Raw genomic sequence first — 8,547 nt, forward strand, 5'->3', positions numbered from 1 at the left:
TGCAAATATATGTTGAATATTATTTAAATTTCTTTAGACATACTTTACATACAGTAGAATAATTTAATAATATAATTAAAGTCATTATTAGCATGTCTAAAGTACAAGAGATATTGCTCTCTTTGTCTAATAGTTAATATGGTATATCTGACTCTCTCTTTCTTTCTTTCAGATCATACAATACTCGCATCTCGCTCGGATTCGTGTTCCTTATGCTGCGCATAATACAATTTTATCTTTCTCGAATTCGTGAGTAACGCTTCGGCGTTTGACATTCGATACTTATGTTAATTTTGGTAAATATATATATTTGTTAATAGTAATATTAATAAAAGTGATGTTAGCGGTGTTAATAATGTTTCTAATATCAGGTTAATAATATATCGTACAGATAGAAATGGTCAGCATTCTCATTAGTACAGGAAATTAATGAAATTAAATTACATATATATATATATTAAGATTTTTATTATTTTTATATCTCGCAAATGGTTGGGAATTTGATGGGAGTGTATAGGAAACATATTGTAGGACTTTCACTAAAGCATAATATAGTATTGGAAAATTTTATTGTTGATATATGTATTTGTTAATAACAATTTATTAATTAAATAAATTAGTACTCTTTAATTCGCGTATTGATATTGTTATGTTCTCTTTATTTAAGAGGTTTTGAATTTCTAATATCATCTTGTTTATGAGCGTTTGTTATTTTATTGTTATAAATATTTCGTAAATAAACAATTGCAGAAATAAAAGTTATTATCATTTTTCGTAGGTGTACTGATGCAGAGTTTATGTGCGCAATCAAAATTTGTACGGGGGTTTTAGCAAACAGTTTAACGCTCCAATGTCTCAATTTCCGCTTCCTTCGTGCTTCATTTTTCGCTAGGGCGCGGCCCTGGTGAAAATAGAAAGCTTCTCGGAGCGTCAAAGAAGGGCAAATGAAGAGTTTTAATAAATTTCGTTAAATCTTATTTATTAGTTTAATTAATTTAAATAAAAAATCGGCGTTAACGTTACTGGTATTTAGGAGTATGAGAGATTCCATTTTTATCATAATAATTAAGTGTCAAAATTTTCGTTCAGAAATGAAATTTTTCAGCTTTAAAATGTATAAAAGACTAAAATATTAATGTAAAAATGATTTGGTCTTTGTAAGTCTAAAGGATAGGAAATTCAAAATGGCGGACGTGAAACTTTAATAATTTATAACTCGAGAACGGTAAGAGATAAAAAGACGGGGTTTCTTTTGTTGTGTTCAGATAATTAAGGGCATTATTTTAGGTTGTTTAAAATTTTTGTGTTTTATGGATTTCCATAATTTTTAATTATATCTCGGAATTAAGAAGAGATATGATGTAGGGGTTTTTGTGAGGTTACTTGACATGCTCTGCTGAGTGTCTGCAGTGATTTTATTCATCATCTTTAATAATATTTTTATGATAAATTTTATTGTTAATTAGTTTATTTTGAGAGATCCAACAATGGTTTATAATCAAAAGTTGTTTGACTTTTTGTGATAGTCCCATCAGTCACATTAGCTAAGTTTGTTAATAATATAATTAAATTGTTTATAACAATCATGTTTGAAAAAATGCTAATGAGGTAATTATTATTTTAGCATGATAATATTCTTTAGGCACAAAAGGTTATGTTTATATGAATAATCTGTTTTTAATTTATTTATTTATATTTTATTTTAATTTTCTTAGTTTATTCTTACGGAACATGCATTTATTTTTGTTAGGTCCGCGTGTCAAACTGAATTTATATTGCATAAAGGGTCTCATAAAGCTGGTAATATTCATTTACGATCAATTTTAGTGATGCTGGGGAATCTTAACAAGCAATTGTCCAAAAGTTTATAGTGTGATTCATGAAAATGGGGCTTAAGCTTGAAAGGGTACCTTAAGGCAGCCATGTTCTCTAGGCTTGTGTCTACTATTTTAAGAACGCGTGCTCGCATCAGCTGAGTGATTGTTGTGACAGTTAAGTTAAGGTGTGATTATTTATTCTGATATTGTTTTCAGGTGCTGTGCAATTAGGATGGAAATCGAAAAAATTTATGCGGCTGGAATATAGCGGTGATTATACCGTCAGACGTGACAGTGCCGACCGCCACGTGTCTCACCGGCTCACGGGCGAATCACCATGAGAAGGGCAATTAATATAATTGTCTCTCGCCTTCAACGATCATACAAAGACTTCTCATTCATACACCGCTCATCGATTCTCAGGTCAGACTGTATCAATTTTGACGCATTAAAGACGGCTCAAACTGTGTTTTGAGTTACACATAAATTAACGAAATAATTTGTTAACACCTTCCACGCGCGTCCTTCTCATCCCGCTTCCATCGCCAGGATTAATCAACAATTTCGTGAATAATTATATTTGTATACAAAATTTGTATTAAAATGTATTTTTTCACAAAAATATATTGTTTTTATTGAATACATTAATATTAATATAATTAATATAACACATTTATATAATTAATATTGCAGTCACATATATATCACATATATTAATAATGAGGTACATAAAAATATAAATTTATTATTTTTAGGACTGTAATTGTGTATGCAACACACACATATACTATTAAATATCAACAAGAAATGAAGAAATAAAGACGACAGTAACAAAAATAAATTTAAGTATCGCTATCTATTATTTCACTATTTGTATCACTGGTTGCTGGAAGATATCTTATGTTCTTCAACTCACACAAGATTTTTTTATGTACTTTTAACGTCTCTTCTCTCAGTTCTATTTTTCTTTTTTTTTATTGCAATTTTTCACTTTGCATATCTATCATATCACGTGATAGCTGTTGTATTGAACTACCTGCAATTTAAACGTTTTTTATTATAGAAATACATTTTATTATATATAATAAATTTTATTATATATAATAAAAAATACATTTTGTATATATATATATATATATATGTTTGAGAATAGTATATTAGCGGGACCGAAAAACTTAACCAAATTTTTCAGTATACATAGCCTTACATTTGTCTACATATGGGTATATATGACGAATAATTCTGATGTATATGATATTAAGAAAGTTATTGTAGAAAACAAGTATAATATATATAATGGATTATAGCGGTACCCTTTCCTACATATTATATGTATATTAAAAGGACTCTAAAAAATGTAGCTTAATTTTCGCAAAACAATAAAAAAATTATACAGAGACATAATTATATTTATATACATTTATAGATATATAAATGAGAAGCTTTCAATTCGCTTTGTTATACTACACGATAGTAAATCTCGATAACCAAAAATAATAGAAATATGAATTCTAACGAAACCGGCAACGAGCGATGTTTTATTTATATTAAATGCTTATATCTCGACAACCGGAAAAAAAATAAAGATTCCAGAAGCACTTTTTACTTTGTAAGCTGCACTATTAGAATTTTACAACTGGCAACTATACATTTTCGATTATTAGTGACACAGCACGCGCAAGTTTAGCGAAACGGGGGCCGAGCCCATTTTCTCAATTTCACTCAATCTTTATATATCTCATTAACCACCATAGGTATCAATATTATTCTCCGAAAGTAATAAAGTTTTTAAGTTTTCAGGAAATCCTCCAAAAACGCCTGGGCTGCGTTCAGAAACATCACCCGAGTACACACGGGTATACTCCCTTCTCCTTCTAACTCGCTGAGATAGAAAGAGAAGGGAGTATACTCGGGTGCACTCGGGTGACGTTTCCGAACACAGCCCTGATGAGCCATCACGGGGGTTTTAGTGGGTAGGCTATGCATGCGGTATCTGATGAACATGCATAGAATCCCAAATTACTTTTGGTTTCCGATATATGCCTCTGGCCTAGAGAGACTCTAGGGCCGGTATTCATAGTTATTTAAGATCGTCTTAAGTTCAATCTTAAGATGTCATGAACCAATCACAGAGCCGTATTAGCGTCTTAAGACATTACTTAAGACGATCTTGAAGACTATGAATACCGGCCCTAAAGAGAGAGGCGACAACGAGTCATGTGACCAGCCACTCCGTGATTGGCCGGCAACAATCATTGAGGGGGGCATTGGCGAGATTGCGACGCCAATACAGAAGAGCGTAGGAGGGGGTTAGCGCGTGATTCGAGTTACTGAGTGACAGATTGACATCAGTTACGAAGGAACGGTAAGTCTTTATTTAGCAAATGTTGAAATAACATAAAGAAAATTATTAAGATGTTATTTATACGTGCTATAATAGTATCATAAAGCTATATGCGAAATCTGCCGCACAGAGCAGAAGTGTAATTATTTTTTTAAACCGATTATATTGCAGTTTCCTGATGAATAGTGTGTTAAAAAATAAATAAATACTACAGCACTGTTAATTTATTGTCCTTGTATTACAGGCACCAATCTTGTATCATGCCATTGAGATGCATCGCATGTAAGTGTTGTAAGAGCAGCAATGACGGCTATGGATTGATGAGATATCCGCACAATGATTTGTTGAGGCAATAATGGATTACTGCGGTTGGAAGAGGAGAGAACTGATCACCTAGTAATTCTCAAAAACTTTGCGAGGTTAGTAACAATAATATGCAGTATGCTTTGACTTTGCACTTCGGAAGATGAATAGATGTAACAACGTAATTTGTTGTTAGACTCAAGTATATATTTGTGATTTCCTTTCTCTAGATACACTTCCAGCCATCGGAAATAGAATTTGTCGCTGGGCGCAAACAAATAAAACTTGGTGCTAGTTCCTACTCGTTTTTGTACGTGTCCTTCAGAAGATCAAGAGAACTGCAATGTCCAAGAAAGATTAAAAAAAGTCAACAATCAGGAATAAGCAAGAACATTAAAAGTGTGACTAAAAATTATTGTGATCACGCATCGTATGTTACATCGGATCAGCGAAAGCCATTGATTGTTAAGCCCGGTGTCCACGATGCAAGAACTGTGTCCAAGTTTCGATTTAAGCCAAACAACTTGCAGTTCTTACAGAAAAGTAGCAGTTTCATTGACTTAAACCAAAATTTTTTTAATGTTCTTGCTTATTCCTGATTGTTGACTCTTTTTAATCTTTCTTGGACATTGCAGTTCTCTTGATCTTCTGAAGGACACGTACAAAAACGAGTAGGAACTAGCACCAAGTTTTATTTGTTTGCGCCCAGCGACAAATTCTATTTCCGATGGCTGGAAGTGTATCTAGAGAAAGGAAATCACAAATATATACTTGAGTCTAACAATAAATTACGTTGTTACATCTATTCATCTTCCGAAGTGCAAAGTCAAAGCATACTGCATATTATTGTTACTAACCTCGCAAAGTTTTTGAGAATTACTAGGTGATCAGTTCTCTCCTCTTCCAACCGCAGTAATCCATTATTGCCTCAACAAATCATTGTGCGGATATCTCATCAATCCATAGCCGTCATTGCTGCTCTTACAACACTTACATGCGATGCATCTCAATGGCATGATACAAGATTGGTGCCTGTAATACAAGGACAATAAATTAACAGTGCTGTAGTATTTATTTATTTTTTAACACACTATTCATCAGGAAACTGCAATATAATCGGTTTAAAAAAATAATTACACTTCTGCTCTGTGCGGCAGATTTCGCATATAGCTTCGTGATACTATTATAGCACGTATAAATAACATCTTAATAATTTTCTTTATGTTATTTCAACATTTGCTAAATAAAGACTAAAGGCTGATTTATAGAGGCCGTAACAATTGATTTAAGCCGTAATCTTTAAGAAATTGACCAATCACAGTCGATTGTTCTATGTTCTTCTCACATTCGACTGTGATTGGTCAATTTCTTAAAGATTACAGCTTAAATCAACAGTTACGGCCTCTATAAATTAGCTTTAAAGGTCAATCCAGACAAACTTGCATAGCGCATAAACATAAGCATAAGGCTGAGTTTCCACTGAGCGCGTCACGCGTCGCGTCATCCAATCAAAACATCCCATTTCGATCCCGTCACAAGAATGTAATGAAATGGGATGTTTTGATTGGTTAACTTGTGACGACGCGACGCGTGACGCGCTCAGTGGAAACTCAGCCTAAGGCTTAGGCTGAGTTTCCACTGAGCGCGTCACGCGTCGCGTCATCCAATCAAAACATCCCATTTCGATCCCGTCACAAGAATGTAATGAAATGGGATGTTTTGATTGGTTAACTTGTGACGACGCGACGCGTGACGCGCTCAGTGGAAACTCAGCCTAAGGCTGCGTTCCCACTATACGCGTCGCGCGTCGCGTCACGACGCCGCGTCATGAGTTATCCAATCAAAACGTTTCATTTTAAGTTCCTTGCACAATAGGCGATAGCGATAGCGATAGCGACAGCGACAAGGTTGCCGACAAAGCTATACCTTTGTCGGCAACTTTGTCGCTGTCGCTATCGCTATCGCTATTGCCTATTGTGCAAGGGGCTTTATAACGTCATTTCCGACAAGATTTCGCGTCGAAAATGACGTCATAAAATGAAACGTTTTGATTGGATAACTCATGATGCGGCGTCGTGACGCGACGCGCGACGCGTATAGTGGGAACGCACCCTAAGAGAATTGATTGGTCCATATGCATGTGCATAAGGAAATAGACCAATCAGTTTCTTTATGCATATGGTTATGCACCTATGCAAGTTTGTCTGGATAGACCTAAACTTGCATAGGTGCATAACCATATGCATAAAGAAACGGATTGGTCTATTTCTTTGTGCACATGCATATGGACCAATCAATTCTCTTATGCTTATGTTTATGCGCTATGCAAGTTTGTCTGGATTGAACTTTAAGCGGGGAGCACACACTTCTGCATAACGCATAATGCGTAAGCATAAGAAAATTGATTGGTCCATACACATGTGGATAAAGAAATAGACCAATCAGTTTTCATATGCTTACGTATAATGCGTTATGCAAAAGTATGTGTTCCCCGCTTTAAGATTTAAGACCATCGCACACAAAATGCATGGCTTAGCATAAGCGTAGCATAAAACCGCTAAACCAATGAACATCCAGCATAAAGTCGCTATATTGATTTACATAAGATGCTCATTGGTCCAGCGGTCTTATGCTATGCTTATACAGCCTATGCAATTTTGTGTGCGATGGCCTTTATCCAGACAAACTTGCATAGGTTTCTTTATGCATAACCATATGCATAAAGAAACGGATTGGTCTATTTCCTTATGCACATGCATATGGACCAATCAAATCTCTTATGCTTATGTTTATGCGCTATGCAAGTTTGTCTGGATTGACCTTTACCGTTCCTTCGTAAGGCTGAGTTTCCACTGAGCGCGTCACGCGTCGCGTCATTCATCGCAACCAATCAAAACATCTTATTTTATTACATTATTTGTGACGGGATGTTTAGATTGGTTAACGACAGACGACGCGACGCGTGACGCGCTCAGTGGAAACTCAGCCTAAGGGTGCGGTTACATGGGCTGATATTTTCCGCGTAACGCGTATCGCGTAACCAATCATATCGTTCATTCTTTTAGAATGTTCCCACAGAAATATCAAACGTCGTAATTTATTGGTTACGCGATACGCGTTACGTGGAAAAATGGCCCATGTGAACTAAGGACATTCAATTCCGCGTAACAGAAAACGCGGAATGTCTCTGATTGGTTACGCGATACGCATTACGCGGAGAATTTCAGCCCATGTAACCGCACCCTAACTGATGTCAATCTGTCACTTGAGTCACTCGAATTAGAGTTCCTATAATAAGATTTAGGACAAACCGCCGCCATGTACATACAGCCAAATGTTATAGCTTTGTCTCACTCCCACTAACTTCTTGGCTGAAGCATATGACGATCATGATAGCTTTGTCTCACTCCCACTTACAGCTTGTCTCACTCTCCCTAACTTGGCTGAAACATATGACGGGACCAATCAAAAATCGTCACCACATTGGCTTAACTCTTATTATAGGAACTCTAACTCGAATCACGCGCGGATGACCGTGCAGCGTGCTTAACCTGCCTGCGCTAAGGGCCCGGACACACACTTCTGCACAACGCATAATGCGTAAGCATAAGAAAATTGATTGGTCCATACACATGTGCATAAGGAAATAGACCAATCAATTTTCTTATGCTTACGCATTATGCGTTGTGCAGAAGTGTGTGCTCCCCGCTTAACCCTCTTCTACGCTCTTCTGTATTGGCGTCGCAATCTCGCCAATGCCCCCCCTCAATGATTGTTGCCGGCCAATCACGGAGTGGCTGGTCACATGACCCGTTGTCGCCTCTTTCTCCTAGAGGTTCTCTACTTCGACCTTCTATTCTCGAATCATTTTCATGTAACTCGCATGCAAAATTCAATGCTTTTCAAATAGAAAGTCGCATACGAAAATCATTAGGGCAGGGTCGAGAATACGATTCCTGGAGCCCTAGGCCCATATTCCGAACACATTTTTATCGATAAACACGCGCATTTAGCATATAGTTTACGTCACATATACTGTAGAATTTCAGAAATAAATGTGCGCATTTATCGATAAAAGGGAGC

General features: G+C 36.0%; 1 long non-coding RNA gene across 1 annotated transcript; it reads left to right on the plus strand.

Moving 5' to 3' along the window:
* The first annotated feature begins 4,018 nt into the window (after positions 1–4,018).
* Positions 4,019–4,930, plus strand: LOC139813399 (uncharacterized). The gene is made up of 3 exons (XR_011732157.1): positions 4,019–4,182; positions 4,406–4,580; positions 4,695–4,930. It is a non-coding gene; the product is annotated as an uncharacterized lncRNA (long non-coding RNA).
* The last annotated feature ends 3,617 nt before the right edge of the window (positions 4,931–8,547 follow it).

This window comes from Temnothorax longispinosus, chromosome 5 (genome assembly GCF_030848805.1).
Source record: "Temnothorax longispinosus isolate EJ_2023e chromosome 5, Tlon_JGU_v1, whole genome shotgun sequence".
Taxonomy (NCBI): Eukaryota; Metazoa; Arthropoda; class Insecta; order Hymenoptera; family Formicidae; genus Temnothorax; species Temnothorax longispinosus.